The sequence below is a fragment of the Ranitomeya variabilis genome, chromosome 1 (assembly GCF_051348905.1).
Source record: "Ranitomeya variabilis isolate aRanVar5 chromosome 1, aRanVar5.hap1, whole genome shotgun sequence".
NCBI classification, from domain to species: Eukaryota; Metazoa; Chordata; class Amphibia; order Anura; family Dendrobatidae; genus Ranitomeya; species Ranitomeya variabilis.
In genome coordinates, this window is record NC_135232.1 from 473,348,067 (window position 1) to 473,366,016 (window position 17,950).

A 17,950-nucleotide genomic window follows, 5' to 3' on the forward strand; every position below is an offset into this window, starting at 1 on the left:
GGCATTTCTGCTACAGTGCCATCCCTGTGTGTGCCATCTCTCACTGAGTGGGCCATAGAAAGCCTATTTATTTTTTCCGTGATTTGTGTTCTAAAATCTACCTCAACACAAAAACACTACATCAATCAGTGGGAGAAAAATATTGGCCTCAGTCAGGGCTTGTGTGCCACTGCTGTGTGTGCTATCTCTCATTCAGTGGGCTATAGCAAGCCTATTTTTTTTTTTTTTTTTTTTTAATATTATTTGGTTTCTAAAGTCTCCCTGAAAAAAAAAAAAAAACCTAAAAAAACAGTGGGAGAGTAATATTGCCCTTTCAGCTTGTGTGCCAGTCTTGACTCCTGGGTGTGCCACCTCTCTCCCTCTCATTCAGTGGGCCATAGAAAGCCTATTTATTTTTTTTTTAAATATTATTGGGTTTCTAAAGTCTCCCTTAAAAAACAAAAAATACATAAAAAAACAGTGGGAGAGTAATATTGCCCTTTCAGCTTGTGTGCCAGTCTTGACTCCTGGGTGTGCCACCTCTCTCCCTTTCATTCAGTGGGCCATAGAAAGCCTATTTATTTTTTCCGTGATTTGTGTTCTAAATTCTACCTCAACACAAAAACACTACATCAATCAGTGGGAGAAAAATATTGGCCTCAGTCAGGGCTTGTGTGCCACTGCTGTGTGTGCTATCTCTCATTCAGTGGGCTATAGCAAGCCTATTTTTTTTTTTTTTTTTTTAATATTATTTGGTTTCTAAAGTCTCCCGGAAAAAACAAAAAAAACCTAAAAAAACAGTGGGAGAGTAATATTGCCCTTTCAGCTTGTGTGCCAGTCTTGACTCCTGGGTGTGCCACCTCTCTCCCTCTCATTCAGTGGGCCATAGAAAGCCTATTTATTTTTTTTTTTAAATATTATTGGGTTTCTAAAGTCTCCCTTAAAAAACAAAAAATACATAAAAAAACAGTGGGAGAGTAATATTGCCCTTTCAGCTTGTGTGCCAGTCTTGACTCCTGGGTGTGCCACCTCTCTCTCTCATTCAGTGGGCCATAGAAAGGCTATTTTTTTTTTGGTTTTTTTAATATTATTTGGTTTCTAAAGTCTCCCTGAAAAAAAAAAAAAAAACATAAAAAAACAGTGGGAGAGTAATATTGCCCTTTCAGCTTGTGTGCCAGTCTTGACTCCTGGGTGTGCCACCTCTCTCTCTCATTCAGTGGGCCATAGAAAGGCTATTTTTTTTTTGGTTTTTTTAATATTATTTGGTTTCTAAAGTCTCCCTGAAAAAAAAAAAAAAACATACAAAAAACAGTGGGAGAGTAATATTGCCCTTTCAGCTTGTGTGCCAGTCTTGACTCCTGGGTGTGCCACCTCTCTCCCTTTCATTCAGTGGGCCATAGAAAGCCTATTTATTTTTTCCGTGATTTGTGTTCTAAATTCTACCTCAACACAAAAACACTACATCAATCAGTGGGAGAAAAATATTGGCCTCAGTCAGGGCTTGTGTGCCACTGCTGTGTGTGCTATCTCTCATTCAGTGGGCTATAGCAAGCCTATTTTTTTTTTTTTTTTTTAATATTATTTGGTTTCTAAAGTCTCCCTGAAAAAAAAAACAAAACCTAAAAAAACAGTGGGAGAGTAATATTGCCCTTTCAGCTTGTGTGCCAGTCTTGACTCCTGGGTGTGCCACCTCTCTCTCTCATTCAGTGGGCCATAGAAAGGCTATTTTTTTTTTGGTTTTTTTAATATTATTTGGTTTCTAAAGTCTCCCTGAAAAAAAAAAAAAAAACATACAAAAAACAGTGGGAGAGTAATATTGCCCTTTCAGCTTGTGTGCCAGTCTTGACTCCTGGGTGTGCCACCTCTCTCCCTTTCATTCAGTGGGCCATAGAAAGCCTATTTATTTTTTTTTTTAAATATTATTGGGTTTCTAAAGTCTCCCTTAAAAAACAAAAAATACATAAAAAAACAGTGGGAGAGTAATATTGCCCTTTCAGCTTGTGTGCCAGTCTTGACTCCTGGGTGTGCCACCTCTCTCTCTCATTCAGTGGGCCATAGAAAGGCTATTTTTTTTTTTTCCTTGATTTGTGTTCTAAAATCTACCTCAACACAAAAACACTACATCAATCAGTGGGAGAAAAATATTGGCCTCAGTCAGGGCTTGTGTGCCACTGCTGTGTGTGCTATCTCTCATTCAGTGGGCTATAGAAAGCCTATTTATTTATTTATTTTTTTTCTTATTATTTGGTTTCTAAAGTCTCCCTGAAAAAAAAAAATACATAAATTAGGTGGGAGATTAATATTGACATTAGTGCTTGAGTGACAGTCCTGCGTGTGTGTCATCTCTGTGATTTTGTGCCACAGAAAACAGAGTGTGTAACATTGTGCCTGATTTTCCTTGTGGTCTCACCAACCTGTTAAGGGATATTGAAATCATACTGAAGTTATAGCTCACCGTGTAAGTTGTTTGACAGCAACAAATAAAGTTACTTTGGTTAAGATTTTAAAACAATGAGGAAGTCTGGTGCAAGAGGTCGTCGTGGGCGTTCATTGTCAGCTGGTAATGATGGTAGTGGTAGTGGAGCATCAGGTGGTCGTGGGGATAAAAATATTCCACCTAAGTCTGGAGCTGTGGAGCCAGTTTCGTCGTCAGGCTACACAAGGCCTTGAACGCTCTCTTTTCTGGGAGTAGGAAAACCGCTTTTAAAGGCGGAGCAGCAACAGCAAGTTTTGGCTTACATTGCAGACTCAGCCTCTAGCTCTTTTGCCTCCTCTTCCGAAACTGGTAAATGTAAAAGCAGCGCGTCGCTTGTGGATGTTCACGGTCAGGGACAAGTCGCTTCCTTGTCCTCCTCAGCAAAAACTACAACAAGAGAGAAGGATGCAGCAGGCGACACAACGGGTCACTCCATGGAGCTCTTTACACATACCGTCCCTGGCTTAGAAAGTGAAACATTTAACAGGCCATGCCCATTACAAGTATATTCTGACATGGAGTGCACTGATGCACAGCCACAGCCAGAGTACTATGCTGCTCCTTTGACTCAGACCACCACATTGCCCTCTCAGGGTACAGATCCACAATCAGACCCTGATGAGACTATGTTGCCCCGCCACGAACGCTATACCACCGACCGACACAGTGACACAGACGAAGTTGCACACGAGCTCGAAGAGGAGGTAATAGATGACCCAGTTATTGACCCCGATTGGCAGCCATTGGGGGAACAGGGTGCAGGCGGCAGTAGTTCAGAAGCGGAGGTGGAGGAGGGGCCGCAGCAGGCATCAACATCGCAACAGGTTCCATCTGCCGGGCCCGTATCTGGCCCAAAACGCGTGTCAAAGCCAAAACCTGTTGGAGCACAGCGTTGCCATCCGGTTAAAGCTCAGTCTGCAATCCCTGAAAAGGGATCCGAGTCTAGGAAGAGTGCAGTCTGGCATTTTTTTAAACAACATCCAACTGATCAGCGCAAAGTCATCTGTCAAAAATGTTCAACTAGCTTAAGCAGAGGTCAGAATCTGAAAAGTCTAAATACTAGTTGCATGCATAGACACTTAACCACCATGCATTTTCAAGCCTGGACTAACTACCAAACGTCCCTCAAGGTTGTAGCACCCTCGGCCAATGAAGCTAGTCAGCAACGCAACATCCCTTCCGTCACTGTAAGGCCACCATTTTCCGCACCACCGGCAGTATCTGTGCAGGTTTCTTTGCCAGCCAAAAGCAGTCAGGGTCAGGGAATCACCAGTTTTGTAGGAGGAAATATTGCATCTAGGGCACCGGCGGAAACAATACCGTCTCCAACCGTCTCTCAGTCTGCCATGTACACCGGCACACCCGAAAGTTCCACGATCTCCAGCTCTCCAGTCCAGCTCACCCTACATGAGACTCTGGTTAGAAAAAGGAAGTACTTATCCTCGCATCCGCGTACACAGGGTTTTAACGCCCACATAGCTAGACTAATCTCGTTAGAGATGATGCCCTACCGGTTAGTTGAAAGCGAAGCTTTCAAAGCCCTGATGGAGTACGCTGAACCACGATACGAGCTACCCAGTCGACACTTTTTTTCCAGAAAAGCCATCCCAGCCCTGCACCAGCATGTTAAACAGCGCATCGTCCATGCACTCAGGCAATCTGTGAGTACAAAGGTGCACCTGACTACAGATGCATGGACCAGTAGGCATGGCCAGGGACGTTATGTGTCCATCACGGCACACTGGGTGAATGTGGTGGATGCAGGGTCCACAGGCGACATCAATTTAGGGACAGTTGTGCCTAGCCCACGGTCTAGGAAACAGTTGGCTGTAGGCGTTCGCACCCCCTCCTCCTCCTCCTCCTCGTCCTCCTGCAGAAGCTACAGCTCTTCCACAGAACGCAGTCTGCCAACCACTCCATCGGCAGATGACACTGTTGCACACCAGTTGTCCCATTATGGGCCAGCTACTGCCAAGCGTCAGCAGGCTGTATTGGCTATGAAGTGCTTGGGCGACAACAGACACACCGCGGAAGTTCTGTCCGAGTTCTTGCAACAAGAAACACAGTCGTGGCTGGGCACAGTAGATCTTGAGGCAGGCAAGGTAGTGAGTGATAACGGAAGGAATTTCATGGCTGCCATCTCCCTTTCCCAACTGAAACACATTCCTTGCCTGGCTCACACCTTAAACCTGGTGGTGCAGTGCTTATTGAAAACTTATCCTGGGTTCTCCGACCTGCTCCTCAAAGTGCGTGCACTTTGCTCACATATCCGACGTTCGCCTGTACACGCCAGCCGTATGCAGACCTATCAGCGGTCTTTGAACCTTCCCCAGCATCGTCTAATCATAGACGTTGCAACAAGGTGGAACTCAACACTGCACATGCTTCAGAGACTGTGCGAACAGAGGCGTGCTGTTATTTATTTGTGGGAGGATACACGGGCAGGCAGTAGGATGGCAGACATGGAGTTGTCAGGTGTGCAGTGGTCTAAGATACAAGACATGTGTCAAGTCCTTCAGTGTTTTGAGGAATGCACACGGCTGGTTAGTGCAGACAACGCCGTAATAAGCATGAGCATCCCCCTAATGCGTCTGCTGATGCAAAGTTTGACGCACATAAAGGAGCAGGCGTCTGCACCAGAGGAAGAGGAAAGCCTTGATGACAGTCAGCCATTGTCTGGTCAGGGCAGTGTACAGGACGAGGTAGCGGGCGAAGAGGAGGTGGAGGACGAGGAGGATGATGGGGATGAGTATATTTTTAATGCCGAACCTTTCCCGGGGGCACAGGAAATTGGTTGCGTGTCACGGCCGGGTTCTGGTTTTTTGAGGGACACAAGTGACGTAGATTTGCCTGCAACTGCCCCTCAACCAATCACAACCGGAGATTTGACAACTGGAACTTTGGCCCACATGGCGGATTATGCCTTACGTATCCTAAAAAGGGACACACGCATTACGAAAATGATGAACGATGACGATTACTGGTTGGCCTGCCTCCTTGATCCACGCTATAAAGGCAAATTGCAAAATATTATGCCACATGAGAACTTGGAACTAATATTAGCAACCAAACAATCAACTCTTGTTGACCGTTTGCTTCAGGCATTCCCAGCACACAGCGCACGTGATCGTTCTCACACGAGCTCCAGGGGGCAGCAGACTAGGAGTGTTAGGGGTGCACACATCAGAAGTGGCGTTGGACAGAGGGGTTTTCTGACCAGGTTGTGGAGTGATTTTGCTATGACCGCAGACAGGACAGGTACTGCTGCATCAATTGAAAGTGACAGGAGACAACATTTGTCCAGTATGGTTACTAACTATTTTTCATCCCTTATCGATGTTCTCCCTCAACCGTCATTCCCATTTGATTACTGGGCCTCCAAATTAGACACCTGGCCAGAATTGGCAGAATATGCATTGCAGGAGCTTGCTTGCCCGGCAGCAAGTGTCCTATCAGAAAGAGTATTCAGTGCTGCAGGTTCAATATTAACCGAAAAAAGGACTCGTCTGGCTACCCAAAATGTTGACGATCTAACATTCATTAAAATGAACCACAACTGGATTTCTAAATCTTTTGCCCCACCTTGCCCGGCCGACACCTAGCTTTCCTATGAAAAGCTCTTGCCTGTGAATTACTTTTCTAATGTCTAATTTGCTGCAGCTGATTGTACAGCATACGACATGTTTACACCTCCCTAAATGGCAAAACTCCCCACACGGGGCCGTGGTATCGCGACTTGGCGCAAGCACCCGTGAGACTGCTGTTTGTCTGAAGAGGTGGGTGTGCTCGCTTTTGGTTGACGGCATTGCTACTGGGTCCCTCATAGTACAATGTAGTGTCTCTGGCGGTGGTGGTGCGCACCCAACGTCAGACACACCGTTGTAACATGAGGGGCCCTGGGGCGGTCCCGCCGGCCTCAAGAGAGTTCCCCCCTACCCCAGCTCAAAATGTGCTCTACCACGTCCAAAATTATGTCGCACAGCTCCACCAATCTTTAGTCTATTCGCTGACATCATTCAATATCTGGCACTGACAATACAAATTTGTAGACATCTATGATGCAACTTAAAGTAGTCTGTGTCTGTGTCCTATATTGGCACCATTAAATAGTTACTGCCAAATTACTATGTCAGAAACTCAGTAGATGAGCCCACCCCTGTACCTAAGTATGCCACCTTTTTTTGTGTTGTGGTTGTTTTGCGAGACATTAACATCTATTTATATTTTGGGAGTACTGGGACAGACACTCCTTGCACTACTCCTCCACTCACCACCAAGCTGCCTGTGTATCCATGTAACCGCTGTAAAGCTGCCATGAGCCTATTGTTTGTTATTTTAGGCCTTTGATAGCCTGTCTGCGGTCCCTACTTTAAATACTCCTCCACTCACCACCACCAAGTTGCCTGCCCGTGTATCCATGTAACCGCTGTAAAACTGCCATGAGCCTATTGTTTGTTATTTTAGGCCTTTGAAGCCTGTCTGCGGTCCCTCCTTCCACTAGTCCTCCACTGACCAGACCACTGCTGCCCGTGTACCCCTGGAACCAATTATAAAGTGCCTACAGCCAGCCCATTTTCTTATGTTAGGCCTTTGAAGCCTGTCTGCGGTCCCTACTTTAAATACTCCTCCACTGACCACCAAGCTGCCTGCCCGTGTATCCATGTAACCGCTGTAAAACTGCCATGAGCCTATTGTTTGTTATGTTAGGCCTTTGATAGCCTGTCTGCGGTCCCTACTTTAAATACTCCTCCACTCACCACCAAGCTGCCTGCCCGTCTATCCATGTAACCGCTGTAAAACTGCAATGAGCCTATTGTTTGTTATTTTAGGCCTTTGATAGCCTGTCTGCGGCCCCTACTTGCAATACTCCTCCACTGACCACAATGCTGCCTGGAGTGCCTGCCTGTGTATCCATGTAACCGCTGTAAAACTGCCATGAGCCTATTGTTTGTTATTTTAGGCCTTTGAAGCCTGTCTGCGGTCCCTCCTTCCACTAGTCCTCCACTGACCAGACCACTGCTGCCCGTGTACCCCTGGAACCAATTATAAAGTGCCTACAGCCAGCCCATTTTCTTATGTTAGGCCTTTGAAGCCTGTCTGCGGTCCCTACTTTAAATACTCCTCCACTGACCACCAAGCTGCCTGCCCGTGTATCCATGTAACCGCTGTAAAACTGCCATGAGCCTATTGTTTGTTATGTTAGGCCTTTGATAGCCTGTCTGCGGTCCCTACTTTAAATACTCCTCCACTCACCACCAAGCTGCCTGCCCGTCTATCCATGTAACCGCTGTAAAACTGCAATGAGCCTATTGTTTGTTATTTTAGGCCTTTGATAGCCTGTCTGCGGCCCCTACTTGCAATACTCCTCCACTGACCACAATGCTGCCTGGAGTGCCTGCCTGTGTATCCATGTAACCGCTGTAAAACTGCCATGAGCCTATTGTTTGTTATTTTAGGCCTTTGAAGCCTGTCTGCGGTCCCTCCTTCCACTAGTCCTCCACTGACCAGACCACTGCTGCCCGTGTACCCCTGGAACCAATTATAAAGTGCCTACAGCCAGCCCATTTTCTTATGTTAGGCCTTTGAAGCCTGTCTGCGGTCCCTACTTTAAATACTCCTCCACTGACCACCAAGCTGCCTGCCCGTGTATCCATGTAACCGCTGTAAAACTGCCATGAGCCTATTGTTTGTTATTTTAGGCCTTTGATAGCCTGTCTGCGGTCCCTACTTTAAATACTCCTCCACTCACCACCAAGCTGCCTGCCCGTGTATCCATGTAACCGCTGTAAAACTGCCATGAGCCTATTGTTTGTTATGTTAGGCCTTTGATAGCCTGTCTGCGGTCCCTACTTTAAATACTCCTCCACTCACCACCACCAAGCTGCCTGCCCGTGTATCCATGTAACCGCTGTAAAACTGCCATGAGCCTATTGTTTGTTATGTTAGGCCTTTGATAGCCTGTCTGCGGTCCCTACTTTAAATACTCCTCCACTGACCACCAAGCTGCCTGCCCGTGTATCCATGTAACCGCTGTAAAACTGCCATAAGCCTATTGTTTGTTATTTTAGGCCTTTGATAGCCTGTCTGCGGTCCCTACTTTAAATACTCCTCCACTCACCACCACCAAGTTGCCTGCCCGTGTATCCATGTAACCGCTGTAAAACTGCCATGAGCCTATTGTTTGTTATTTTAGGCCTTTGAAGCCTGTCTGCGGTCCCTCCTTCCACTAGTCCTCCACTGACAAGACCACTGCTGCCCGTGTACCCCTGGAACCAATTATAAAGTGCCTACAGCCAGCCCATTTTCTTATGTTAGGCCTTTGAAGCCTGTCTGCGGTCCCTACTTTAAATACTCCTCCACTGACCACCAAGCTGCCTGCCCGTGTATCCATGTAACCGCTGTAAAACTGCCATGAGCCTATTGTTTGTTATGTTAGGCCTTTGATAGCCTGTCTGCGGTCCCTACTTTAAATACTCCTCCACTCACCACCAAGCTGCCTGCCCGTCTATCCATGTAACCGCTGTAAAACTGCAATGAGCCTATTGTTTGTTATTTTAGGCCTTTGATAGCCTGTCTGCGGCCCCTACTTGCAATACTCCTCCACTGACCACAATGCTGCCTGGAGTGCCTGCCTGTGTATCCATGTAACCGATGTAAAACTGCCATGACTGCCTACTGTTTGTTATTTTAGGCCTTTGATAGCCTGTCTGCAGCCCCTACTTGCAATACTCCTCCACTGACCACACCAATGCTGCCCGTGTACCCCTGGAACCTATTTGATAGTTCATAGAGCCTAGTTATATATTTTATTTACTATTAATAAGGCCATGATGGACTACGCTGTACCACGCTACAAGCTAACCAGTCGACACTTCTTTTGCGAGAAAAGCCATCCCAACCCTCCACCAGCATGTAGAAGACCGCATTGTCCATGCACTCTGGCAATCTGTGAGTACAAAGGTGCACCTGACAACAGACGCATGGACCTGTAGGCATGGCCACGGAAGATTACGTGTCCATTACGGCGCAATGGGTTAATGTGGTGGATGCATGGTCCACAGGGGACAGCCTACTAAGTCTGTCTGCAGTCCCTAATTCAAATTGTCCTCCACTGTCTAAATCGGAGCTTCCACCTTCTGGCTTTCGGCCTATAGTATCAGAAATTAAACTGCATTTGGCCTTCAACTTTGGTTAGGGCCTACTAACGGCTTCTGCCCCTCCCTGGTGTTGCCCTCAACTAAATAAAGCTGAGCTTCAACCTTCTGCTCCAAATTACCATTTTGAAAAATGCAATAGGCTTTTCCGGCCTACTAAAGGTGTCTGTCTGTGTGCCCCTGCCTGGTGTTGTCCTCAACTAAATAAAGCTGAGCTTCAACCTTCCGGCTCTCATTAAGTGGTTTTAAAAAAAAAAATGGTGGTTAGGGCCTACTAACGGCTTCTGCCCCTCCCTGGTGTTGCCCTCAACTAAATAAAGCTGAGTTTCAACCTTCTGCTCCAAATTACCATTTTGAAAAATGCAATAGGCTTTTCCGGCCTACTAAAGGTGTCTGTCTGTGTGCCCCTGCCTGGTGTTGCCCTCAACTAAATAAAGCTGAGCTTCAACCTTCTGCTCCAAATTACCATTTTGAAAAATGCAATAGGCTTTTCCGGCCTACTAAAGGTGTCTGTCTGTGTGCCCCTGCCTGGTGTTGTCCTCAACTAAATAAAGCTGAGCTTCAACCTTCCGGCTCTCATTAAGTGGTTTTAAAAAAAAAAATGGTGGTTAGGGCCTACTAACGGCTTCTGCCCCTCCCTGGTGTTGCCCTCAACTAAATAAAGCTGAGCTTCAACCTTCTGCTCCAAATTACCATTTTAAAAAATGCAATAGGCTTTTCAGGCCTACTAAAGGTGTCTGTCTGTGTGCCCCTGCCTGGTGTTGCCCTCAACTAAATAAAGCTGAGCTTCAACCTTCTGCTCCAAATTACCATTTTGAAAAATGCAATAGGCTTTTCCGGCCTACTAAAGGTGTCTGTCTGTGTGCCCCTGCCTGGTGTTGTCCTCAACTAAATAAAGCTGAGCTTCAACCTTCCGGCTCTCATTAAGTGGTTTTAAAAAAAAAAATGGTGGTTAGGGCCTACTAACGGCTTCTGCCCCTCCCTGGTGTTGTCCTCAACTAAATAAAGCTGAGCTTCAACCTTCCGGCTCTCATTAAGTGGTTTTAAAAAAAAAAATGGTGGTTAGGGCCTACTAACGGCTTCTGCCCCTCCCTGGTGTTGTCCTCAACTAAATAAAGCTGAGCTTCAACCTTCCGGCTCTCATTAAGTGGTTTTAAAAAAAAAAATGGTGGTTAGGGCCTACTAACGGCTTCTGCCCCTCCCTGGTGTTGTCCTCAACTAAATAAAGCTGAGCTTCAACCTTCCGGCTCTCATTAAGTGGTTTTAAAAAAAAAAAATGGTGGTTAGGGCCTACTAACGGCTTCTGCCCCTCCCTGGTGTTGTCCTCAACTAAATAAAGCTGAGCTTCAACCTTCCGGCTCTCATTAAGTGGTTTTAAAAAAAAAAATGGTGGTTAGGGCCTACTAACGGCTTCTGCCCCTCCCTGGTGTTGTCCTCAACTAAATAAAGCTGAGCTTCAACCTTCCGGCTCTCATTAAGTGGTTTTAAAAAAAAAAAATGGTGGTTAGGGCCTACTAACGGCTTCTGCCCCTCCCTGGTGTTGCCCTCAACTAAATAAAGCTGAGCTTCAACCTTCTGCTCCAAATTACCATTTTAAAAAATGCAATAGGCTTTTCCGGCCTACTAAAGGTGTCTGCCCCTCCCTGGTGTTGTCCTCAACTGAACAAAGCTGAGCTTCCACATTCTGGCTTTCGCCCTATACTATCAGATATTAAACTGCATTTGGCCTACTAGTGTGGTTAGGCCCTTGAAACAGTGTCTGCTGCTCTTGGGTTTGCTACTCCACTGAACAAAGCAATGCCGCCTGTTTAGTCCTGTTACCAATTTTGAACTGCATGTAGCCTACTTTATTCTTTGGCCCTATATCTGTTTCCTCCTCATCCTGCCCATTGCCCAGCCACTGCTAAATGAGTCTGCTGGTACATTGACCTAGACCACTACATTCCCCTTGTACTCTACACAGCCAGAATCTGTCCCTGCTGAAAGTAAGGTTCCCCTTCCCGCATGTTATACCACCTTACACAGGGACAAAGAGGAAGGTGCAGATGAAAGTGCAGGTTCCTTCATCAGGTGGGGGGGCATACTCGTTGGCGACGTCACTGGCACAGGGCCCCTCAGAGTACGCAAAAGTGTCGCTGCTGGTGGGAGGCGCCCCCGCCATGCAAACACACCGCCGTACTTTGAGGGGCCCTGTGCCAGTGGCAATGCGAACGAGTGGGCCCCCCCCTGCTTGCTCAGGATCACAGCACTTGCAACTTTTAAATACTTACCTTTCCCTGCAACACCGCCGTGACGTAGTCCGCATTTCCTGGGCCCACGAAAAACTTGAGCCAGCCCTACTCCCCCCACAACTTTCCCCCAATTCCCTATGCCCAACTATTATTATACAGTTAATTAAGATTGGCAAGCTTCAGAAACAAGAATGGATGTTTTTGGCATTAAAATGGGCACTGTAGGTGTTTTCCTGGCCTCCACTCACTGCCGACTATGCTTCCCCATTGACTTGCATTGGGTTTCGTGTTTCGGTCGATCCCCGACTTTTAGCGATAATCGGCCGACTGCACTCGACTCGACTCTGGACAAAATTGGGTTTCCCAAAACCCTACTCGATCTTAAAAAAATGAAAGTCGCTCAACCCTAGTGCTGACCCCAACAAGCTAAGTGCCGAAGATGAATAACTCTGCGTATTTTAAGCCCAATCCCATTTTAGTTGACCTGTAAACTTCCCAGATCCATGGGCTTCTTATACTGTACTGGGCAAGGTCTAGGTGATCCACATATGACACCCCCTCCCCTCTGAGCCCCTATGCAGCTGCACTGGTTGAACAGGCTATCTGTCCGCCCCCGAGTTAGATTTCAGGACATGTCTTCTTACAATGTCTTCCCGCTTTCTTTCCCAGAAAAAATTTGATTACTGATTAGCGATCTGTCACTCTTTTTGACAAACCATGTGCACATTTACCAGTATTTCCTTTCCGTACAACACGATGCAAAATGAGTCATATTCCAAGAAGATTAGTTCTCGCTCTTAAAACACTTGATGTTGTCCAGGCAGGTTCTAGAAAAATGACATACGAAACAAAAGGAGCTATACATTAGACTAGAATACAGTGAGATGCCCCAATTTATGAGATGATATTGCGGAGACCACCCTGTATCCTGGCTGCCTGCAGTCATTGTCTTATTATTAGGCTGACATTTACATGTGCAAAGATATGCATTCATCTCCGAATCCAGTCCTGTAAATAAGCAATAAAGTTCTCTTGGGATGTTATAAAATTCCGGCATAATATAAAAGGTGGAAATGACTGATTCTTGGTAGTAGCAGAGAAGAAGGGTATTTTTACACATTGTAAAAAGGCTAAGACCAGATAATGTTAAAATAACAAATTGCATGCTAAATGAGGATGCTAAAAATGCACTCAACCATCTATTTGTTGCTATTCTATATATGCCAACTTTACATGCTTCCTTAAAGAGGTTGCCCGGGTTTCTGACAAGGGTCTACAGTTACTGTTGTCATGATTCGCTGGAATACCCCAATTCAGGTTAGTTAATGACAACATACATGCAATTTTCAAACTTACAGTCACTTGTTAACTAGTCTGGTTTGGCTTTTCTTCAGTGGTAATACCGCCAGACAATGTAGCTGCTGTGGTACTCATGAGGCAGGCGGACCAGGTTTGGCACTGTCCCCCACCTTCCCTCGGCCTCTCAAGTTTAACAATATCTGCATTCTGGGAATTCTTTCAGTAAACTGTAAAAACAACTATGATGTAGCACAATGCTGCCCATGCTCAATAGATAAGTGTTAGCCAGCTATCATTCGACTGAGAGCTAGCTCTTCCAACTCCCCCATACACAGGAGTGTTGTGAAAAAAATTGAAGCATTGATTAAGTCTGGTCCTCTCTATGGACCAGATTAGAGTATGTAAATTGTAGTCAGTCACTGTGCTTGTCCCCATTTTGGATCAGCACAGAGAGCAACACAAGTAGCTGGTCATATCCACAATTTGTAGATATGATTGGCTGTTTTATTTTTCAGACAGCTGCTGGAGTTAATAATATTTTTTTATAATACATAATGAGATAACACAGAGAAGATGAGAGCCTGCATACATACTGTGGGTGCTCTTGCACCCTAACCCATTCCCTCCAAAATGTATGTCATTTGTGTGAACTAGTGATATATATCCACAATAACCTATGTCATGTTGAAACAACAATAATTATTGCCCAAATAAATAAGTAAATGACATAGGAAAAGTAGCCTACAACAAGGTAGCCATAGGGCATCTGAGTGTTATCACATAAATTCAAGCATGACACCTTACAGCCAGTGGCGTAGATAGAAATCACGGGGACTCATATCAAAAGTCCCCACAAACTATGAGGGCTCACACACAATATGATTGTTATGGTACTGTTGCAGGATTTCTCAGGGAAAGGGGCTCCTTTCCTATCCCTCACACTAGGGGATGCCCTAGTTTATACCTGCTCTCTGGATTACTTGGAAGGTGGAGACGCCAGGGTCAAGTGCCTTGCTATGCTCCTGGCTTACATTTATCTGTTTCCTCCCCCACCCAGGATGATGTGAGGCTGAAGTGTATAGGATTACACTAACCAGATAGACAAGGGAAGATAAACAGGGATAAATGAAAACTGTAATCATACAAACTACACTTACCAAACAAGGTAGGTGAAACCAAATAGGAGAGGATGAGGATAAACAAGCAAACAAACTCCATGCAGACATCATCAGACCAACTCTCCAAGTGCCAACTCCAAACATCAAACAACTCCTCCAACTCCAAACCAGGCAGAATGAACAATCACTGAGGTGAACCTGAAGTGTAAAGTTCGGGGCCTGTACCGAGCATGTAGTGTTTGACATGGACCCTGGACATGGACTTCTCCAGGATGTCTGTGTTACTGTTCAGGTTTGACTCCCCCAACAGCAGATGTTTCCCAACCTGTCATCTTTATGACAGCGCAAGAAACAACAGTGGCTCTGATCAGCAATAATTTCTGTTTTTTTCAGTCAAGAAGGGGTGCAGAGTGTACATTAATGAGAAAAAATTTACTTTTTTTAATTTATCAAATGGCTGCAATGAAACAAAGAATGAAAAATTTACAGGGGTCTGAATACTTTCAGTACCCACTGTATATATTTGACTCGCTTTTATAGCATCATTAATTCCACAGCGCTTTACAGACATCAGATTTTCTTTTAAGTGGTGGTCTTATGGGAAGACATATATTTTGGGGCTTGGGCCCCTGATCTTTTAAAGGGCATCCATCAGTAGGATCAACCCTCCTAAACCATCTATTTGGGCATGCAGGTCATGAATGCAATACATTGTCTTATTCTAGAGAAATCCAAATCATTATTATATGTGAATGAGCTATTAAGATAAACAAATCTCCCTGAGCATCTTTTATACCTAGCTTGAGATGCGCATCTGTTACACCTATCTTCTGACGAGCATCAAACACTCTCTGGTAATTGGTGTTGGGTAAATGAGTAATCGTTGTAGGCTGGATCCTGGATCTCGTACTTTCCATAGCCGCCCTGTTATTGATTCTGTTGTACGTTCCCATTCCCGCCATCATCATGGCCTTGATCAGTTCATGTAATGACATGTCGGCAGTATTTCTCCAGCAAACCTGCATCTTACCAGCAGCAACTGTAGGAAAGAGGGCGTTCCAACGCCACGGATAATCTTCTAGATTTTACAGGCCTCATCCACACTAAAAAAATATATTTTATGTTACTAACCAAATTCAGAAGCGGAGATCTCATTTTGAAATTGCTTGGAGCATCTAGTCAATGTTATACAGGCCTTATCAACAGGCCCCAAAATATTATTCTATTACTCACGTCATTCAGTAGGGGACATGTCACTTTGAAATTATTTGGAGCATCTAGTCAATGTTATACATGCCTTATCGACAGGCCCCCAAAAAATCTTCTGTTACTAACGTCATACAGTAGGGGACATGTCACTTTGAAATTGTTTGGAGCATCTAGTCAATGTTATACCGGCCTTATCAACAGGCCCCATAAAATTCTTCTATTACACTGGTCAACAGCATTTTTGGTGCCAAAGATATTTCATCGAATTTAGGGTATTTTTGGGGTGCTGATTCTGAATATGTCATCATCAGTTTTGCCAGATTGGCTCAAGTTTTTGAGATTTTTGGTATCTTATTTATAGCACTTGTTGGTAAATGCGACGCATCATCTCATTAATTTCTTTGGATTAGTACTTGAACTGAGCAGTTCTCAATATAGTTTTGTGTTAATTAGTGTTCTAAAAGTTTGTTCATAGCTTGATTTTTGCACTAACTTTATGTTGTTGTCTGTTTTCCAGTGAAAAGCATGAACTCATCAAGAAGAAGTTGTCTTAACGATCCAGACTCATTCTGTTACATTTGTGGTGAATACACACTGCCAAAACATAGAAGAAACATAACAGACTTCGTAAAAAAAAGTGTATTTTGCCTATTTTGGGGTTATGCTTGGGGACCAAGACAAGTTTTGGGCACCACACATAGTGTGCAAAGCATGTATCGAATTATTACGAAAATGGAGCAAAGGACAAAGAAAAAGCTGCAAATTTGGTGTTCCAATGGTGTGGAGAGAGCCAAAAAATCATCATGATGACTGTTATTTCTGTGCAGTGCAAGTGCAAGGATTCAATAAGCATAAGAAACGAAAATGGGAGTAACATGGAATCTGCAAGAAGGCCTGTCCCTCATTGTGAAGATGTGCCTGTACCTGTGTTTACCATAAATAACAGTCATCATGATGATTTTTTGGCTCTCTCCACACCATTGGAACACCAAATTTGAAGCTTTTTCTTTGTCCTTTGCTCCATTTTCGTAATAATTCGATACATGCTTTGCACACTATGTGTGGTGCCCAAAACTTGTCTTGGTCCCCAAGCATAACCCCAAAATAGGCAAAATACACTTTTTTTACGAAGTCTGTTATGTTTCTTCTATGTTTTGGCAGTGTGTATTCACCACAAATGTAACAGAATGAGTCTGGATCGTTAAGACAACTTCTTCTTGATGAGTTCATGCTTTTCACTGGAAAACAGACAACAACATAAAGTTAGTGCAAAAATCAAGCTATGAACAAACTTTTAGAACACTAATTAACACAAAACTATATTGAGAACTGCTCAGTTCAAGTATTAATCCAAAGAAATTAATGAGATGATGCGTCGCATTTACCAACAAGTGCTATAAATAAGATACCAAAAATGTCAAAAACTTGAGCCAATCTGGCAAAACTGATAGCATATTCAGAATCAGCACCCCAAAAATACCCCAAATTCATTAAAATATTTTGGACACCAGAAAAAAATTTTTTTTTTTGTTGACCTGTGTTATTAACGTCATACAGTAGGGGACATGTCACTTTGAAATTGTTTATCGCATCTAGTCAATGTTATACAGGCCATATCAACAGGCCCAAAAAATTCTTCTGTTGCTAACATCAGACAGGAGGGGACATCTAACTTTGAGATCTTCTTTGTCAAACAGGCCTCATCAACACTGAAACAATTCTTTCTGCTGTGAGTAACGTGATTCATCACGCCATATTTCACCTTCTAATTTTGTGCTGCTGAGATTCAGCTGTGTGCAGAGGTTGTGCAGAGTAAAAAATCTATTTTTAGTTGCTAATAGTGTGCTCTTAGCACACTATCTGAGCAACTTGACTGTGAAAAAGTGAGGTCATGGAGGAAGGGGGAATAGGCTTTGTATTCAAGGTGTATGTGGGGTAGGTGTTAATGTTTCTGAAAGCACTAGTGAACCACTAACATGACATCCTATCCAAACATAACGGACAACTTCTGTTACTTCATGTTGTAGTTTTTAGTGTGCTGCATTGTTCTTGTGTAATTGCAGTCTCTGATATCTTTAGTGGGGTTTATGTGCCTGCTGTTGCTGCTGCTGGAAATGTTAACACTAATTTGTGGAAATGTGAACAGTCCTGCTTGGGTGTCCATCTGCTGGGTTGGGTGTAGTGGAAGACCTGTCGGTCCCTATTATACTATTTCTACTGTGGTAAAATTGATGCCACTTTGTTAGTGTCTGACACTAATTTTTGTAAATGTGTAGATTCCGTGTTGGGTCTCCTTCATGTGTGTTGCCTGCATCAGTAGGCCTCCGATACCGGCAGTCCTCCATTATCTTTGAGTCAACTACCTGTGTTACTATCCTTACATTTTTCTGACAATAGTAATCTACGAAACTGATATGTGCGCCACCTGAGTATGGCTGAGCATCACTTTAAATTTTGGGGGGGGTTTATCTCTTATATAGCGCC